The sequence below is a fragment of the Eptesicus fuscus genome, chromosome 6 (assembly GCF_027574615.1).
Source record: "Eptesicus fuscus isolate TK198812 chromosome 6, DD_ASM_mEF_20220401, whole genome shotgun sequence".
Classification (NCBI taxonomy): domain Eukaryota; kingdom Metazoa; phylum Chordata; class Mammalia; order Chiroptera; family Vespertilionidae; genus Eptesicus; species Eptesicus fuscus.
Genome location: NC_072478.1, coordinates 53,224,539 through 53,244,997, shown reverse-complemented (window position 1 = coordinate 53,244,997; position 20,459 = coordinate 53,224,539). Strand labels below are relative to the sequence as shown.

Below are 20,459 nucleotides of genomic sequence, written 5' to 3'. Positions count from 1 at the left end.
AAGCCTCAGTTGACCCTTGATCCCCTCTAGCTATTGTCCATTCATTTATTCCTCTTCACAGCAAAAATCCTCCAAAGGGGAGTCTTAGGACTCACAGTCTTCACTTGTTTATCTCTCCATGTCTGCTTAACCCAAATCCAGAGTTTGTCCCCAAGACTCTACTGAAACAACTCCTGTTAAGTTTTAATCACCTCTGATCCCAGAAGCAGGAGCCAATAGCAGAGGTAGGATGGAAAAGAGTGAGTGAGAACAGGAGGCTCTTCATGCCCAGGAATGCCTAGACTCTGTCCTGAGTTTCTCTTTTGTTCTGTAATATCCTTCCCATAACAGAAAATGTCCCCAGGTTATGTCTTCAGTAGGTTTTCTTTCTAGTCTAAGTTGATAATTTAGGGAAATGAATTTTGTTTTTGCTTCCATTTGAGAATTGGGATTTTGGAACCAGCTACTCTTGGTGTCTGTTCACATTCTGCTACAGAGGAAAGAACAGGAAACATACAATGTGGTCTTTGCCCTTCAAACACTGAAACTTGCTACCTACAGAGCATCATTTTTCAGTGATGATAACAAAAAGCAGAATTGCTAAGTTTTTATCAACAATGATTCTGAGGTCACAATTCTAATTCCTCTTTGAACTGTACATCTTGGCTAACGGGCACATACGTATGCAGAAGAACTGTGGTCTTGCCTCAGTTTGGTGAGGAAGGTACCAGAATGCAAGGACACTGGTTTGCTTCTCAGTTGGTTGCAGAAAGCTTGTCCTATTAAAACTTTCCTCCAAATGCAGTATGATGTCCCTTGCATCATTTTGAGTTGAAGGTCTCTATGTATTAATTCCACTGCATAACTGTGAAAATATGTAAATAGAAAAGAGCTTCCACCCTCCACAGTAGCTAAACTCAACCTGTCTTCGAAAATGCCCCTTTAAGTCCCAGTGAGAGAGCCTATGTGGTTGTTGCTCTGATTGCTGAACTTATGTGAAAATTTAAGATTCCCTTTGGAATGAAAAGATTAACAAACAGTTTGCTAAACAAATTAAATTCTAATTTCCTTTCAAGAAGTGATAATCACATCTGGTTCCCAGGCAAAATCAACTTGAGCTAAAGATAAAGATGGTGCCAAATAAGAGAGGGTTTGGGACCTTAGCATTGGATCTATTCTAAGGTCCTTGTGAAAATCTAAGAATGCTGTTGTGCACTGAGAAGTCTGTGAGCCACTCTGATGGCTCAGGAAGCCAGCATTAGCCACACAGAATAACAATGTACTGAGCCTGGGCCATAATGAACTTAATAGGACTCACAAGGACATCTGGCCAGTTGCTCAGCCCCTTTTTGCCTTATATTCCTCATCTGCAAAATGAGGAAAACAATAGGATCTGCCTCTTTAAGAAAAATGACATGTAAGGAAATCAAATTTACCATAGGATAATTGATATAAACAAGAGTTAAGTCCCTAGGCATCTCAACAACCTTATAATGAAATGATCTTGAGTGAAATGATGTTATTTGAGGACCTGCTGTACTTGTTTTAAGGATCAGGTGACATAATACATGAAAAAAGCTTTATAAGTTAAGTTCTTTACAAACACAAGGCATTATTATTATTATTTGAATTCACCACATCCCCCAAGGAAGAAAAATGACTTTAATGATGTGCATTAAACTAAATAATGCAGAATTTAATTAGTTTAAACTGTGGGATTCTGTAGAAAAGACTTTTTAGGTGGGCTGTAGCATTGCTTCTAGGAAATAATGAGCCCATTTTAGGGTATTAAATGAGTTTCGAATGCCTTAAAGAATGAAGGCGCCCCCTGAAGAGCCCTCCTTAGGAGGGGCTTGGCACGAGGGCAAAGGGTGCTCCTTGTTATACAGACAACTATTCAGCCATTCGTTCTTTCAATAAACCATCTTGGGCTATGTGTAGTATATCTGGGCATTAGGCAAACTCTTCTTACTTTTTATTTGTTTCTAGTCTACTTTTTAATAGATTTAACCCTTTGGGTGTCTTGTTTCTTTAAAGAATGTGTTTTCCAATGTATTTTATAAATATAAATTTTAAGTTTTCTAGACTGGCACAAGAAATTATTTTTTATGAAAATTAATTTATATATTGGTACAGTACATGCCAATTATTAGCCTGACAGCTGAACTCTTGGGTTTCTTGAAAATTTAAATATTAATGTAAAATTCTAATAGCATCTTATGCATTATAGGCCATACAGTCAAAGGGGATATGGATGCACTCCAAATAACTGACATTTGATAATGTGCATGTTCTGAAATGCCCAACAGAGACATTCCCAAGGGAAGGGGACATCCACAATATTTGCCATAATATTTTATCAGCCAGGTGGCTTCTTTCTCCATTCCTAGAAAAGGTAAGTCTAATTTTAGAAAAGTTCCTAGCCACATGGCTACTTCTAGATGTAGATAGTTTTTTGATTCATGAGTGGGGCTAGAATTAACCAGCCATTCCACTTTGAAATAAAATCTTCAGCACTTCAAGAATGATCCATTTTCAGAAAATAATGGGCTCCAGGTTTCATTCTATTATGAACAGTAATCTTTGGAAGGGCATTGTTAAATTAATAATACACCTTTGATAGATTTCAAATGTAATCTTTAAAATAAAATATATTAGAAAATACAAGCACAATCTATTTTTTGCCCAGGTTGTAACATGGATAAGCATTAGGTAACATTTGTTGAATTTTGTATTTTACATTCTTTAATGAGGAATAAGTAGTATAGAATAAGCCCCAATAATTTTTACCTACCATTAAATGGATAAAATGTAAAACAGGGATTGTTATAAAGAATAAATTCAGAGTAAAGAAGCCAGTAATGATCTACTAATATTAAATCCGTCAAAACTTATATTTCTATAAAATGGTGGATCAAAAACATTTTTCCAAGAGAAATTTTAAGTATAAATTTGCAATGTCATGCTTTGAAGTCAGTTGGACCTGATCTTGAATCCTGTTTCTAATGCTTATTAGTGTCAATCACCTGACAAGTGATTTAAACAAGCCTCTGTGTTTTCTCTGGGGCTCGTATATAATAATGACTACTTTGTAGAACTGAAGGAAAATAAGTAATAATGTAATTTATGAAAAGTACCTGGTTCATAGTAAATACATATGGTAAATGTGTGTACATGTGTTTGTGTGTGTGTGTGTGTGTGTGTGTGTGTGTATGTAGCTTATCCCCTTTACATATATAGAAACTGAGACCTGACTCATGAACTTACTTTTCTTGAAACATATATCTCTTCAATAGTAGGATAAGCTTTGAATCTAAAATAAAACTTTTAAAGTTCCTTCTAGTTTGTGTGATCTTCATAAAGGTCAGTACGTTAGTAGAATTCTCTAACCATTTCTGAAAACAATCAAATTGCTATACTTAATTAATTCTGTATCTGATTAAGTATAATAACAACAAAACAAACATGTGTATTAGCATTCAAGTGCAGTAAACAGTAAACCAGCACGATAGAAAACTGAGGAAGTCTTCAAGATGTTAAAACTGGAAGAAAAACAATTAGCTTGGAAAATAGGTTAGACATAAGTACTGCAGACAACCTGTGGGGCCTTTGTTTAGTATGGGTCCGTGGGAGAGAAATGTTTATGTCATTGACAATGTAAACCAAACCTTGAGATAGGCACTGAACATTAGCATATCCAAAACTTTGATTCATCACACTGGGTTTTACTTTCCTGTCACCCATCCTTTGCTTTAGCTTACATGTTTTGCTAGACAGGAATAGTTATCATTAATAATGACTGTTCCTGAAATTCTTCCAAGGTTTCTTTGGTACCAGCAGTCTCTGCTAAACACCAGTTCCCTTATGTAGCAATGCAAATGCAGTGCCTCTAATAACAGCACATTCACACACTTTCTCTTCTAGTCCATGGGAAGGACAGACATAATTATAAGATTCAGTACTTGATTTCAAGATGTTTATAATATAGTTTGGGGAAATGTCCTTAAGGATTAGGTTACCTTATGAGTGACAGAAAACTCAAAATATAGCAGTTAATCAAATTTGTTTGTTTCCTAGTACAGTTGTACAGAATTCTCAATCTTAGTAACTATAAACAACAGAAAGGTATTCTCTCACAGCTGTGAGGGCCAGAAGCCCAAAATCAAGGTGCTGTCAAGGCCGAGCTCCCTCTAGAGGCGCTAATAGAGATGCCTTCCTTACCTCTTCCAACTTCTGGTGGCTTCCCCAGTTCCTTGCAGCTGGATCACTCCAATTCCTGCCTCTGTCTTCACAGCCCCTTCTTTTCTGTGTGCCTGAGGCTTCTCTTCTGTCTGTGTGTCTCTCCTGAATGTCTGCAAAAAAGAACACTTATAATTGAATAGAGGGCCCACCTGGATAATTCAGGATGATCTCATCTTGAGATTCCTAACTTAATTACATTTGCAGACTCCTTCTCCAAACAAGGTTACATTCACAGGTTCCAGGAGTGAGGATGTGGACATATCTTTTGGGGGGTCATAATTCAGCCCACTGCAGTAATATGCAAGTTTATTTCTCTCATAAAACCTAGGCGAAGAGCCAGAGGTTGACATGATTCTCCACGTGTGTTAGGAGACCAGACTCGTGCAATCTGGTTTCCTGTAATAGCTGTGGTCTTCCTTTTTGAAGACCACTTTACAATCCAAGGTAGCTGCTCCAGCCATCGCAGTTCATTTTGGGCCAGTAGGAGAAATTGGCTTCATGAGAGATTTTTCCAAATGGATTGCAGAGCTGCTGTCCCTGATGCCCCAGACCCCTTATTATATAATAAAATAAATATAGAACTATATTTCAATACTCAATAAAGTAAGCTCACTTTCCTGCTATTTGCAGCAAACAGGTTCTTAAGTGAAACCAGGCTATAAGCTACATACTCATCTTAAGGACAGTAAGCCAAGTAAAGCAGCATGTCATAGGGGCCTGTGACAGAGTCCAAAAGAGGGGACACCGCTGTAGCCTAGGTGGTCTGGAAAGAGCTGTTTCCTGGTCACGGGGATTGGTCGGAGGAGACAATGTGGGAAAATGGACTTCCAGATGACCCTAAGACTTAATTGATCCTTCTTGACTGGGTTTTTGTAACTACTTGTCACCTACCATCACTTAAACTGCTCAGCAGGGAAATAATTGCCATTCTAAGCAGAATCCTATGTTGTATTGTTCTTCGGTGGTTCTGTAGTGCTGAGGGAGGTTAGCTAGGAGAGGAGAAACAAAGGAAAGCTAAAATTTACCTGAGACAGCTATCTATCTGCAAGGCACTATCTTACGAACAAAAAGTCAGATCTAGAAGGTAAGAGTGGTGAGAGGTTTAAAGTTTTAGGGAAACACAAGAATGTGCTGAGGCTGTTGTTATTTAAAAGAAATGTTCCTGCCCTAGCTGGTTTGACTCAGTGGACAGAGCATCAGCCTGTGGGCTAAAGGGTCCCCGGGTTCAGTTCTGTTAAGGGCAATGCCCTGGGTTTTGGGCTTGATCCCCAGTAGGGGGTGTGCAGGAGGCAGCCAATCAATGATTCTCTCTCATCATTGATGTTTCTCTCTCTCTCTCCCTCTCCCTTCCTCTCTGAAATCAATAAAAATATTTATTTAAAAAATAAAAGAAATGCTCCCTACCTCCTGCTGGTCCCACTTTGCTGCCACTGCAAGAATATTTAGAACAGACTTATATTCCTGAAGGCTTTTGGAGTAGCACTGTAGCTAGCAAGCCTAAAAGCAAGAGACAAGAAGAAACAGGGAAGATATTTGTAGCTCTAATATTAAAACAACAATAATAACAAACTCAACAAGCGTACATAGTACAAATCTCAATTAGGATAACTCAAAATCACCTTGAACGTAGAATACTGTTACTCAAGGTAGAGATGCTTGAGAAACTGGGCATTGAGCTAGCCACAGAAACATTGGCTCCCCTAAAAAAATCACAGAAAATGGATTAAGATGCAGAAAACACAAATATGGCATTAGATAGTGGTTATTTGCATGTTAGTTTTAATAGCATTCTACATTTATTGTTTTTTTCAAATATTGTGTACAGTATGCAAATAGCCATCATGGATATTTTTCCATAGATTATTTTTCCTTATACCTAAAGGAACACAAGAGATTCCCTACCTGAGGCACAGGCACTTTGAGTTTACTTGCTCTACAGTGACATCTAGTGGCAAATACTATAAATTTCAGACACAGTGTCCCTGGGCTCCAAAGAGATTGGCAAGGACATATAGCTAGAAATGTCAAGTCAATGGAAAATAAACAAATACTCTATCTTTAGGAACATTTGTCAAAGTTGAAGATCAAGTTACTTGTTAGTTATTTACATTAGTATACTTAATATATAGTTTATATATTCTCAATAAAACTCAACTGTTGTATGAACAAACTGATTCTTAATTATGAAAATTATAAGTCTGCATAACACTAGTTTCCAAAGTCCTATTCATACTTAATGCATAAAATGAGTATGGATATTATAACTTTCTAACTAATGGAAAGGCAGGCCCAAGTAGGTTGTAGAAATTCCTCAAGAGAAACCAAGATGGCGGCATAGGTAAACACCTGAACTTGCTGCCTCGCACAACAACTTTAAAACTACAACTAAAAGACAAAACGGACATCATCCAGAACCACAGGAAGGCTGGCTGAGTGGAAATTCTTCAACTAGAAGGAAAGAGAAAAGCACACCGAGACTCAGAGGAGCTGCGGAAGTAAAGGCAGAGGTACTGAGGCGCGTGTGCGGAAAGGGTTGGCAACTGAGGACGCTGTTGTCTTTTTCAATCAGGAGGGAGACACAAGCTCCCAACTGCTCTGAACTCCAGTTCCGGGAGAGGCTCTGGGGACCCAGACTCACACGGGAAGAAACTGGACTGTCTGGCATTGGGCAGAACTCGAGGGCAGCTTTTTCTCAGAGGTGCTTGCAGTGATTACCGCAGGAGACTGAGACCTGGGGACCTCTTAGGGCAGGGCTAAAGGTCAGCCATTGCTGTTTGCTCCGCCCTGTTGATTCCCTGAGACCCCGCCCCACCAATTTACAACCCCACCCCAGCTGTGTGCAGAGGCTTTTGCATATGAATGGCCTGGATCTTTGCAATATAAGATTACTAACAAACTGCAGCTGGGTCAGAGAGCCCCAGAACTTCCAAGGCCCCACAGCAGCTTGCACTGCTTCATAGCTGGGCCTCATCTGGGCATCTCCAAACCCCAAACAAAGAAGAGGAATCTGCAGATCTCTCCATAGCTCCTGCTGGGTGGCCTCAGGCAGAGCTAAATTTGTACCTCCTTGGCCAAGAGCCAGTGTACCCAGTGGTCAGAGTGGGACCATCTAGATTACAACTCCTCAGATCCATAAAGGACACACCCAGGGGGCAGACTCAGTGAGCACCAAAGCCCCACTGAAGCGAGTCCTGCCCCATAATGGTGTCTCCAGCACAGATGTTCTCCCATTGTAGACACAACTGATCCTCACAGCCAATTGGCCTGGAGGCCAATTCCTCCCAGGGATACCAACAACAATCAAGGCTTAACTACAACAAGACTATGCACACAGCCCACAAAGGGATGCACCAAGAGTGTCCACTACAGTTAACTGGGGAGGCTGAGCCACTGGGCCCTATATTTGTGTGACACCTAGCACACAAAGCCACTCTAACAACTCAGGGAAGTAGCAAAAATGCGGAGACAAAGAAACATCTCACAAATGACAGAAATAGAGGAAAGCAAACTACTGGATATAGAGTTCAAAACCACGGTTATAAGGTTTTTCAAGAATTTTCTAGAAACTGCCAATAAATTTAGTGAGTCCCTCGAGGATATCTAAAAGGACTAACTAGAAATTAAGCATACACTGACTGAAATAAAGGATAATATACAGAGATCCAACAGCAGACTAGATGATCGCAAGAATCAAGTCAAAGATTTGAAATACGAAGAAGCAAAAAACACCCAACTGGAAAAGCAAAAAGCAAAAAGAATCCAAAAATATGAAGATAGTGTAAGAAGCCTCTGGGACAACTTCAAGCGTACCAACATCCGAATTATGGGGGTGCCAGAAGAAGAGAGAGAGCAAGATATTGAAAACCTATTTGAAGAAATAATGACAGAAAACTTCCCCTACCTGGTGAAAGAAATAGACTTACAAGACCAGGAAGCACACAGAACCCCAAACAAAAGGAATCCAAAGAGGACCACACCAAGACACATCATAATTAAAATGCCAAGAGCAAAAGACAAAGAGAGAATATTAAAAGCAGCAAGAGAAAAACAGTTAGTTACCTACAAGGGAGTACCCATATGAATGTCAGCTGATTTCTCAACAGAAACAATGCAGGCCAGAAAGGAGTGGCAAGAAATATTCAAGTGATGAATAGCAAGGACCTACAACCAAGATTACTCTGCCCAGCAAAGCTATCATTCAGAATTGAAGGTCAGATAAAGAGCTTCACAGATAAGAAAAAGCTAAAGGAGTTCATCACCACCAAACCAGTATTATATGAAATGCTGAAGGGTATTCTTTAAGAAGTGGAGGAAGAAGAAAAAGGTAAAGATAAAAATTATGAACAACAAATACATATCTATCAACAAGTGAATCTAAAAATCAAGTGAATAAAAAATCTGAGGAACAGAATAAACTGGTGAATATAATAGAATCAGGGGCATAAGAAAGGGAGTGGACTGACAATTCTCAGGGGGAAGGGGGTATGGGGGGTGTGGGAAGACTCTGGACAAAAATTGTACACCTATGGATGAGGACTGTGTGGGGGGGGTGCGGGGGCGGGGTAAAGGCAGAGGGTGGGGTGGGATCCAGGAGGAGGGGAGCTATGGGGGGAAAAAAGAGGAACAACTGTAATAATCTGAACAATAAAGATTTATTTAAAAAAATAATAAAACAAAAGAAATTCCTCAAACTCACAAAGCTAAAAAATGATATTGCTGAAGCCCAAATAAAGCCTCTCTATCTCTAATCAGTGTGTTTTCTTCATGATGATTGTTTCACTCTGCTTAGAATAAAATGAGGCAGTTTCAGCTGAATCTACAATGAAGCCTTAGTTTTAGCAGAAAATGAACTTTTGAATTAGGTGGTATTTCATAAAGTAGTAGTCCCAAGCCAGCCCCTAGTAGAATCTGGAGGAAGACTCAGAAAAACTTGGTGGAAGTAGCTGGGCATTCCTAAAATTTGGTACATATTTTTTTCTTGTTTTCTATCCAGAACTTGTATTTACACGTATGCAACTCCATCTTGTTGCCTCTGTGTTTTCCTCTGCTGCCCTGTCTTGGGATTTACCCTTTATATCTTTCTACTCACTAGAAACATTACCTTCAGGTGGCCCTTCACTTCCTGCTAGTAGATGTTTTGTGTGTGTGTGTGTGTGTGTGTGTGTGTGTGTGTGTGTGTGTGTGTTTTCAGAGTTAATCAAAGAATGATACTTAAGGCGGCATCTCTTATTGGGCATCTAGATGACTTATGCCATTCATATTAATGAGATCTTTTCAACTCTAATATCTGTTCCAGTGATATATGGAGTATGACTTTGAAATTTAAGTATGGTGATATTTCAGAGACTGATGGACAGCTTTAAGCATCTTGCTTTAACATCATTAGACAGTCCCTAGTATCAGTGCTATACAAGATTGAAGACCAGTCTACTGTATGTCTTACCTTCATTATGATATGTAGGTCTAAGCCAACATTTCTCAGACTCTGCCAGAAGATATATATTTTTTTAATCTTGTGGCTGTGATATTTCACCTGTATGAGACTATTGAAATTTAGGCCATTTTTTTTAAAAAGCCTACTTAAGCTGATTGATATTGATGCTGTCAGTAAATATCTTGGTCATTTCTCTATAGTTTCATATATTCTTAAATATGGTCAGTGAGTCCTAAATTCCAGGAGGAAAACTGAGACTTATTAATGTTGTATTCCTCTAAAGTAATTTCCTGGGGGGAGGGGTGAAGGGGGAATGGTAAATATGCATTTTATAATGTTTAATCTTTATTGGTTCATCAAAACCATTTAAAATATATTTCATAATGTATCTCAAAATGCAGAACATTTTCTTCCCTACAGTTACCAGACTACTAAAAATCCAAAATTTCCCTTTAGCTTTATGCCATTTATCATGAGCAGCAATAAAGATTTTGGAATGAGAATTTAGGTAGCAATTTTGGGATGATATATTAGCCCTTCTTCAGCTATGTTTGCTCTAGAGAGCTGATTAATATAAATGTCAGTTTATTTGTAAACTAGAAATATGGAACACAGAAAAGTACTGACAATGCCATATCCAGCGCCTCGATTCAGACCCTAAATGAACTTCAGTTGGGCAACGGCTGTGCTGATAAGCACTAGAAGTAATATTGCCTAAAGTGACAGAAAATACAGTGGCATCAATCTCTTCTGAAGGTTAAGAATTTGTTTATTCTGTTTCAAGAGCTCAGCACATAAATACAGTTTATAAGGAATTTTAAACTGATCACTAAAACCTGAGTATATTCAACTGTTAAATCAAAAGGAAGCCTGCGGTGTTGATCAAGTTCAATAATCACTCTTTAATATCGCTGGGGAGATAGCAGGATGATGAAAAGGATAAGGAAAGTATAAATCAAGTGAAGAAATTCTGAGCCAAGGACCTTCATTTTTAAAAGGCAGAGATTAAAATCACCAAGCTAATAAGATCAGCTCAGGGACCTAGAAATGTCAGCCAAAAATATGGAAAATGTATCCCCCAAGAGTAAGCTTTACTCATGGTGGTTCATAAATAATAGTTATCTGCTGAAAACAGACCATTAAACTTACTGCTTAGCTTAAAGATAGTATTTAGTTAAAATTCTATATGTGGGATGTCTTTTTCATACATTAATGTTCATGTCTAATGGATAAGAAAAGAAACATTGCAAACAAATTTTGCATTGGCTTCCTAGCTTTTTCCTTTCATCTAGCATTCCCATTAATATTGCTTTGAAACATCTCTCTCAATCCAAGACCTTCAACGGCCCTCTTTGACAATGGGGTAACCTCCTTATACTTCTTTTACTAATTAAGATATTTTTTGTTTCTACTGATGTTCAGTCATTCCCAATAGATTGAAGGTTAAAGAACAAAGTAGTGTCTTCATAGTTTTTATATCTCTAGGGTCTAGCACTATTCCTGACAAACACCAACTGCTTAATGCAAAATTGTTGACCTTTATTCAATTCTCTCACTATGTTTCTGCATCAACATGTCTCCAACCCAGCCAATCAACTTACTGATCCCCAAACAATGAAAATCCTGGAAGGAGACATAGAAAAATCTAAAGCACAGAGGAGAGGATTTTCATTGTGCTTTAGATTTTTCCATGTCTCCTTCCAGGAGGTCCTGATTCCCCTTTCCATTTTAACTCTTTCCTTTTTTTTTTTATAAGATGCAGTCTATGAGACACTGTTTCCCAGAAACTTTTCTTTCTCTTCCTGCAACATTTACTATTTTCCTCATTTCTCCTAGTTCTTATTAGTGCATGCTATTTTGTGTTACTACTTAACTTTTAACTCACAATCAAAATTGCTAGACAAAGTTACTTTTTTTTTTCAAGGAGGAGTAATATCCTAGATTTCATCACACAGCACTTACCTAGTGAACACCGCATTAGCTCACGCAGGTGCTCGGTAAATGTGAGTTTAAAGAATGCCAGTTCAATGCTGGTCTAATAATAAGCTAGAATGATAAACATGAAGCCCAGTGCCTGACAACACAAGTATAAACCATGAGCAGTCTCTTGATAAATTCGGTGACGTTCAGGCTGAAAACATGTGCTTCACAATTTGATGAAATTAGTTTTTAAAGATAATTTGAATCATTATAGTGAAAAAGTGGTGTAGAAAATTCTACTCTTTATTCAAGATATAGGAGGAAGATTTTCTCCTTCTCTAGGAAGATTTTCCTTATCCATTTCCTTCCCATCGTCAGCCAAACTAGAAGCAATGGCTTCTTGAGATAAGTACCCCAAACATAGCATGCATTTCTCAATTTTTTTTTTCCTCAACCGTGCTTGGGGTACTTATCATCTGCACTTTGAAATGTACTTAATTGAACATAATGTATTTTATCCTCTTTTAAGCCATAAGGTATTTGAGGACAGGAGATCAAGTTTGATTTATTTTTAAAATACTCCCAACACTTAGAGAATGGTTTATCTATAGGAGGGTTTCAATGCATGCATGCATGCCCATATGAATGAATAAGTATTTATGTCATTAATATAGGGACATTCAAGTTAAATTTCTGTATCTGGAGACTAACAACTGATTCTTGATTCTTAGAAGCAGACACATGCTTTTCTGTTCTTTAATTCTCACTGGAGGACATGCTATTTTTTTTAATTTGAGAGAGAGAGAGAGAGAGAGGAAGAGAGACATCAATGTGAGAATCATTGATAGGTTGCCTCCCACATGCACCCCAACCGAAGATCAAAACTGAAACCTAAGTATATGCTCTGATTGGAATTGAACCTGTGACCTTTCGGTGTACGGGATGATTAGAAGCATGCTTTTTAATTATAATGTTTCTGAAATCAGAATACCTTTTAGATTTTATGTGATGTTTAATGTTATTGTTGATGTTTTGTATGTGTAAAAAAGCAGTTATCCATCAATGGCACATCTTAGAATAAATGCTATCTTTGGTTTGGGGAACTATAATACAGGTCAAAATTTCTAACTTAGGGATCAGATATTGGGTTTACATGTGTCCAGGAGAGAGTGCATGGCTGAGAGTGAGGGGAACTCTCCATCTTCCCAGAGAGGTACAGACTTCTTTGCTTAATGCATTTCATTTCTGGAATAAAACTAGTAGGTATTTCCTATGACTTGAATACATACTGATTTCTGAGAAACTCAGGAATTATTTAAAAGAGACCTAGCCACCTTCTCACTGTTCTTCCTGCATTCCTTTTTTCTCAGATCTGAATCTGTTAGCCTCCCATGCTCCTACTATCACACTGATTAATGGCCATTTTTTAATATACTTGCATCACTTAATAAGCCCTGCTATCCTGTCTCTTTTCATTCATGTTTGCCTGAGCCTTCTCATTCATAACAAAGACTGGTTATTCTGGATATGTAAAATCTTGGGTCCATAGCTAAACCAAACATTGACCAGTTTGCAAATTAAATTCTTGATGCACAGAGGTCCAGGAAAAAACAAAAACAGTGCATCACATGGTGCACCTAGAATTCTACTTCTAGAAACACATTCCCTGGTGCTAGATGTGCTGACAGCATGACATGAGCTTAACCGTGATCACAAAGGACAACAGATTAGGCTACCCAGACTATACGGCAAGAAATAATCAAGAATAAAGAAACTTATTTGATCCCTTGCCACTTACTTTGGGATAATACATAAGGTTTATAAAAGTGAACAGAGGAAAAATCACACAGTACATTAATTTTGGATAATGGCTAGGGCAGCTATTCAAGTCATATGGAGATAGAGAGATAAAGGTAGAGATAGAGATATACTCAGAAAGTCTCTGATGGGACAAGAAGACCTTATTATTTCTTAGGAATATATATATGGAAAATGCTGTTGTTTATTTTTATTCTTTCTTAGCAGAGCAAGCTAACCACTATGTATGTATGTACATGTGTCTTGATAGGGCTGAGTAGGCAAATGTTAAAGAATGTGTATTAAGTGGAATTGGTTTTTGATGCTTGATCATTGCTACAAAAGACTGCAATTGTCCTTGTGAATATAAAGAGTTAATTTTTTCCAGCATGATTTCATTTTACATCCCAAAGAATGAGATTACACCCAGAGAAATACCACTTAAACGGGAAAAATAAAAGGAGGCTAGAAAGGAATTGACAAAAAGCAAGCTTGAATGCATAATGAATGCTTTGCAACTCATTGATAGACAATCCTTAAAACAAAGCATTGTTGTATGAAATGTTCTAGAAAAAAAAGAACTCGAGAGTTTATCAAGTGAGTTATTGAAAAAGAATTTTTTTTAAATCTGCCAGAAATGTACCAGACCATTATTGCATCTTATAAATTATTTATTATTCTTAGATATGTCATAAAGTCTGACACAAATAAAGGAAAAATGCTGACAAGACAGAAACAACATTGTGAATATAGAGATAGCTTCCTAAAGCTTTGAAAAAAAGTTCCAAAGATCTTTACACCCTGCCGGCCACATTTTGACCACTTACATATTTTCTTCTTTGTATTTGAGACCGTCACCACTTTTCTTTCCCAACAAGACCACCCATCCCATTTTTCTTCACATGACTAAGCTGATAAGCAACAAATGTTTTTGCTGTATATGTGTGAGAGAATTAACCATGAAAAATTAAGTAAAATATGATAAAGAAGAGAAATCCAATTTAAAAACATCTATTAATAAGATTGCCTAGTTTTATCTGCATCTCTGCAAGACTTTGCTGTTGACCACAACTGCCTTACTAGTCTGGAGTCTTAATAAAACAGTGAAGTCTTCCTAGTTTTTCATCCTTAAGAAGCAGACTAATGAAATATCATAGAAACAGTTTCATTTTAACAGTGGGATGACATAAACACCTGAATGTAACATATTTTTCTCATTCACTTTTGAGGGTCTTTAGAGAATGGCTATGGTTTTACATAAGAGCAGAAATGGCCAAGTTGCCTAGTGATATGAAGACATATCATCTTTCATCTCTTGCTTTATTCTTTGTCCATTACTTATTTCAGATTCTGGAAGCAAACTTCTTTCCCCCATGGACTTTCAGCAAATTGCTGGTACTAGATCCCAAATTCCTTTAGGACAGACACTAAGGTAGCTGTTAGCTAACTTCCTATCCCTCTGTCTAGTCAACAGGTCCAAACATCTCTCATGTCTTGATTCCAAACATAGCCCTTGTTTGAGCAATTTTAGGTCCACTTCCTTTCCTACATCACTCAACTGCGCAGTGAGCTCCTTCCCTCCCAAATCTCTGTGGTGCTGTCTTTCCCACTCATTTGATTCTTGCCATTTATTGCTTCAATTATCTGGATCTGTCAGTTAGTATCTACGTGGCTTTGAGCAAATACATCATTTCCCAATACTTGAGTTACTCTATCTGTCAAATACAAATAACAGATGTACATACCTGCTGGTAGTTTTGGGTTCCTCTCCCCATAATGCATACAGAGCACTTTGCACTGTGCTCAGTATCTAGTGGCAACTAATATTATTACCTAGAAAATATGTATGTTGTCCTTTTTCTTTATAAGGAGTTCACTCTTTGTGTACAAGCGTATAACTGTTCTTTAGCGGATGATGAAAATGACTGAGAGTGTGTAACATGGAGGTGGTGAGAAGTCTCTGGCCAGAAAAGACTTGGGAAAAATATCATCCTCACAGTGGAATTTTAAAGATTTTCCTGATAGAAATAGCAGCCATAAAAGCATATTGAGAAGAGACACTCAGAGGCATATTGCAACTCACTTCCCTATGAGATAGAGTAGCCTCATGGCATCCAAGTAGAAGAGCTCAAGGGCCCAATAAATACCATCTATTCTGGAAAGCAGAGGTTTGGCAGTAAAGGTGAGATATAGGACAAAGGGGGAGAAGGGCTCTGCCAATCCATAAAAGGCAGTTGTGGATTAAGGACATTTGTGGGAAACCAAGAGGGTCTGTCCAAGGTCATTTGCGTTTACACACAGCATACGGGCTTCTCCTTCACGCAGCAGGTCTGTTCTTGAAAAGGCATGGGTGAGCAATGAGTGTCCTCTCCCAGGCTACAGTGGTGCCATTAGCCACTGTGAAAAAGACTGCCGGGACCATGCTCCTCTTTTGGAGAGTGCCTACGACTTATACAAGGAAACAGAAAGTAAGTGGATATTGAGCCAAGATTTAAACTCAGCTCTGTTTGGCTCTGAATGCTGAAATAATAGATTTAAAGAATAGGAAAGTCATAATATAATTGACTGCAGGTGTGTCCTGGATGCATTTTTTAAAGTTTGAATAATTATTTTATATATGGTTGCAAAAGTGATAATGTTAATTTTGAAAAATAAAATATGTGACTTTGTAAAACATTTGAAAACTATAACTAGAATAAAATATATAAATAAATCAGGATTTGGGTGAGAAGTTAAAGTATATTATATTTCCATCTTGCATCACAGCAAGACCATGAATACCATTTTGCCCTTGATGTTGATGAAACACTTGGAAATTAAATACTCTTGTGAATAAACTGTGGGTTATTAAATACATTCAAACTGAATGTTTCAAATACGTAGGAATGATAGTGAAAACACTGCATATTAAAACCCATGGACCCTGACCAAAGCTAAAATTTAAAGCAAATTTACATAAGAACGTACTATGATTAAAATAAGGAGGAGTGTAGATATGCAATAAAGAAAATAACTAAATAGTTCTAATGTAAGAAAAAATAGAAGGGATTAATAATGATCTATATAGAAGTGAAGAAATATAAGCAAAAATGGTAAGAATCTATAAATAAAATTCATTCTATTATATCACTCAAAACTGCCTTATAGATCTTAATGAATTATGTTTGAGATTGTCTGATTTAAAATATTGGATATGTGGCCCTGGCCTGTGTAGCTCAGTTAGTTAGAACGTCATCCTTTATACCCAAAGATCTCAGGTTCAATTCTGGTCAGGGCACATACCCACAGGGAGGCAACCATTCGATGTTTCTCTCTCACATCAATGTTTCTCTCTCTCTCCCTACCCCCTCTAAAATCAATTAAAATCTATTCTCAGGTGAGAATTAGAGAAAAAAAAATATTGGATATGTGGACAAATCAAAATTAATTTTAGAGATTCTATGGGGCAACACAAAGAAATAGATATTCATATTTCAATATAACTAAAGCTGAGGATGAATTTTTTTACCTAATCTTGACAGCTGGGATGGTATGCTGTCAAGTGAAGTCCATCATGGATACATGAACATCACTTTGGGAGCCCATGGACATAGCTAAGTTAAGAGAAGTTTGTAAACCTACAAAGAACTGGAGCTGAGGATCAATGAGTGATCACAGATTACAAAGTAGGACAGATATCCACATGCATTAAGACATAATAGAGAAAGAAATATTTCAATCCTACCTAATAATAGAGTAATATGCAAATTGACTGTACCTTTGCTACACCCACAAGCCACGCCCACCAGCCACGCCCACCAGGAAACCATCGCAGGGACGCTGGGTGTGGCCGAGCCCAAGGCCGGGAAAGCCTCAGGAGGAGGCTTTCCCGGCCTTGGGCACCAGCGGGGAGCCTGCACGGATCGCAGGCAACCACCGGGGGTCGGCTCCTGCGATCTGTAGGAGGGAGGCTGGGGTGCAGCCGAGCCCAAGGCCGCTGCCCGGGACTAAGCCCCGACCCTGAAAGAAGGCAGAAGGCGGTGGCCACAGCCAAGGCCTGGGTCCCCGGTGCCGGCAGAAAACTGGTGCAGGCAGCCAGGTGAATGAAGGTCTATTGCACGAATCTTCGTGCAAACGGGCTGCTAATATAAGCATAAAATTAAAAATCAGCATCAAAAACTATGTCGGGTGTGAGATCTTATTTACCACACTTTAAAACTAACAAGTTGTTCTACTACAATTTCATGAAGCTGGCAGAAGACACAAAACCTATGGGTCAGAGACAAAGGGCTTTATAAGTATCATATTTGCATCAGTTCCTCTTGATCCCATATCCTAGGGGGTGACGTGGAGTGGACCAGGTGGATGCTGTATACACAGTGCATTTGCATCCCAGCTGAGGATACCTAAGGCAGAACTCAAATATTTTATAATGGACTACACACAAACCTGTCTGGCCTTTGTGCCATAGTGAGATATTATCTTTATTATGCTAGACAGTAAACAAATCTGTCTCTACTCTAGAGGGAGACAGTATCTCTACCTTCCAAGGCTGTTTGTTCTACAATATCCTTGAAAAGATAGTGCAAGACAAAGGCCATTGTGCCTCTGCTCACAGTATGTGCAGAAATGAAGGAGACCTCTGGAGAATTGTCTTTGAACACACACAGATGCTCTAAGTTGCAGATGTTGATTTATAATTGCTCTGCATCTTACCTGTACAACTCTGTAGCAGGCTACAGAATAAAAAGGAGCCAGGATTTATTTAGCAATACATAATGATCTTTCAAGCAAGCAAGGACAGGTCAGCCAGTAATAATCCAAGGGTTAATTAGTTGAAATATTTTTAAGGAAGAAATAATAGCTGGATAACCTGGATGAAAAATAAACATATAGAAAGAAAATCAGAAATTAAGAATGGTATATAACAGAGAAAAAGATGTCACAAATGATTATAAGAAAGTATGGTACTATATTTAACTAAGTGATAATGTTGATAAAAGATAGGCTTTTCTAGAAAAATATAAATTATTTCAGTTTTTGGTATTTGACTCTTAAATCATTCCTGAATATGATGGAGGCACTAAATTTTTTTAAACATTAGTTGATCAAATACCATCAATGTCTGATATATCAACTATCATTTATTATATAATTTATCTTTAACTTAACTTCAGAAAACCCTAAAATAAGAGAACTAGCATAATATTACATATAGTAAAAAAATAAATGGTCAATAGATTTGCTTTGAATATTATTACCATCTAGCCTGTCATAAGTGTCAGTGTAGGGAAGCATTTAAGAGTTTAGAGCCAAGCGCCTGACTTCCTGGGTAAGAAGTCTGACCCACTCCTAAGTAGCTGAATGGCATGTTACTTTGCCTCTAAACCTTTCTGTATCTCAGTTTCATCCACTGTAAAATAAGAATAATAATTGAACAAATATACCTTTTATGAGGATTAAATGTGTAAATAATTATAAAGACTTAACAGTTCCTGGGACAAAGGCCACATTAAAAAAGTGTCAATTATAACTATTTTTAACTATTTTTTACTTAGCATAGCAAAACATGCCAGATACATATAGATAACAAAAAAATAACATAGTTGAGAGGCAGAGTATAAAGCATTGATTTATGAGAAACTTGTAACTCTTTAATGAAAAAAATGCTAATAGACAAATAAGTAATACACATACATGAAATACAACGGCGTATAAAGTATTAAAATATTTAATACTACTAATGCTAACTAATGAAAATAGAAACAACCAGATTTTTGGGGTCTATCATATTGCAGAGATTAAAATGGGTAGCAAAACATGTATGAAAATTCTCAAATACTACTAAAAAAAAAACAAAATAGGGGCCTATCAACTTTCTGGAAGAAATACATTAATGTAGATAAAATCCTTAAACCTTTTAGGAAGAAATCCCACCACTCCATATTGATTCCAATGATAAAATCAAACATGTCTATAATGTTGCATGTCCATGACCGCCAGACTGTTATTTAGAACAGTAAAACATTAAAAACAACCTAGCTGTCCAACCAGAGAGCACCGATTACGTGCATTATGGAGCATGTATAGGGTATCAGGTGAGGACTGGACTAGGATGAGGCTCTCATGGCTGTGCAAGGGTGGATATTACTCTTGCAGGCCCCTGAGAATGAGTGCCTCCTTACATTTTGCTATTAAGGCACTTCTTTTGCCTCACCCAAAGCCAGGTCCTAAAATGGGGATCATTTAAAACCATGCTATGTAAGATTATCTAATGATTTAAGTTCATAATTTTGTATGTCTGATGCAAAATTTAGGCTAGACATATGTGCAAATATATTTGGATAGCCATAATCTAATGCTTACGTTAATATTTGACATTTAATTTCTTGATATTTTTTATTAAAACACTTATTATTTTAATAAAAGAGTGTTTTAATGCTATGGTATATAATATACATAATATATGTGCTATGGTATATAATATACATAATATAATATAATATAATTCTTTCTGTATATCATACATTATTTACTTCTTAGAGTTGGGATTGTTGGTCAAAAAGCATGAACATTTTTAAGAGCCTTAATAAAAGTGGATGATAACCTTCCAAAAAGACTCATTTTTTGTACCCTCATGTGAGCAATGCAATTCTCTAAGGCCTCTAGACTTGTGTTCTCTTCCACCGAAGCTCAAATACATGATGCATTTAGATTATTTTTCCAATTCACCAACTATAGAACCTTCCATGAAGGCAAAGACCAGGCTGTATACATTTTTGTTTTTCTTGATGTGCTTTGCCTTGATGTATTTGACCTAAGTTAGAAGCTTCCTAGGCACTAGTTGATGATAATATCTCAAGTATATTTTTTCTATCCCAATTTTATACACTTCTAAAACCTATGAGTTTTTTGTGCCTTTTTAAAAGTCTTCTGGTAGCAGTGATATGAATGGAGCCTGGCCAGAAGTCAAGGGAAGACAGAGGATCCAGCTGGCTTCAGCAGCTCCTGTAATTCTGTGTAAGTCTCAGTGTGGAGGATGCTGAGAAATGGCGAGCTAATGTAGGAGGGCTTTCGGCAGCACTTCCTCCTCGGCAGACTGCTAACC

General features: G+C 37.5%; 1 long non-coding RNA gene across 1 annotated transcript; it reads right to left on the bottom strand.

Moving 5' to 3' along the window:
* Nucleotides 1–4,208: 4,208 nt before the first annotated feature.
* LOC129149462 (uncharacterized) lies at nt 4,209–18,151 on the bottom strand. Its single transcript, XR_008556362.1, has 4 exons — nt 18,068–18,151; nt 5,841–5,921; nt 5,626–5,718; nt 4,209–4,331 (listed from the first exon to the last, which is right to left on the bottom strand). It is a non-coding gene; the product is annotated as an uncharacterized LOC129149462 (long non-coding RNA).
* Nucleotides 18,152–20,459: the final 2,308 nt, after the last annotated feature.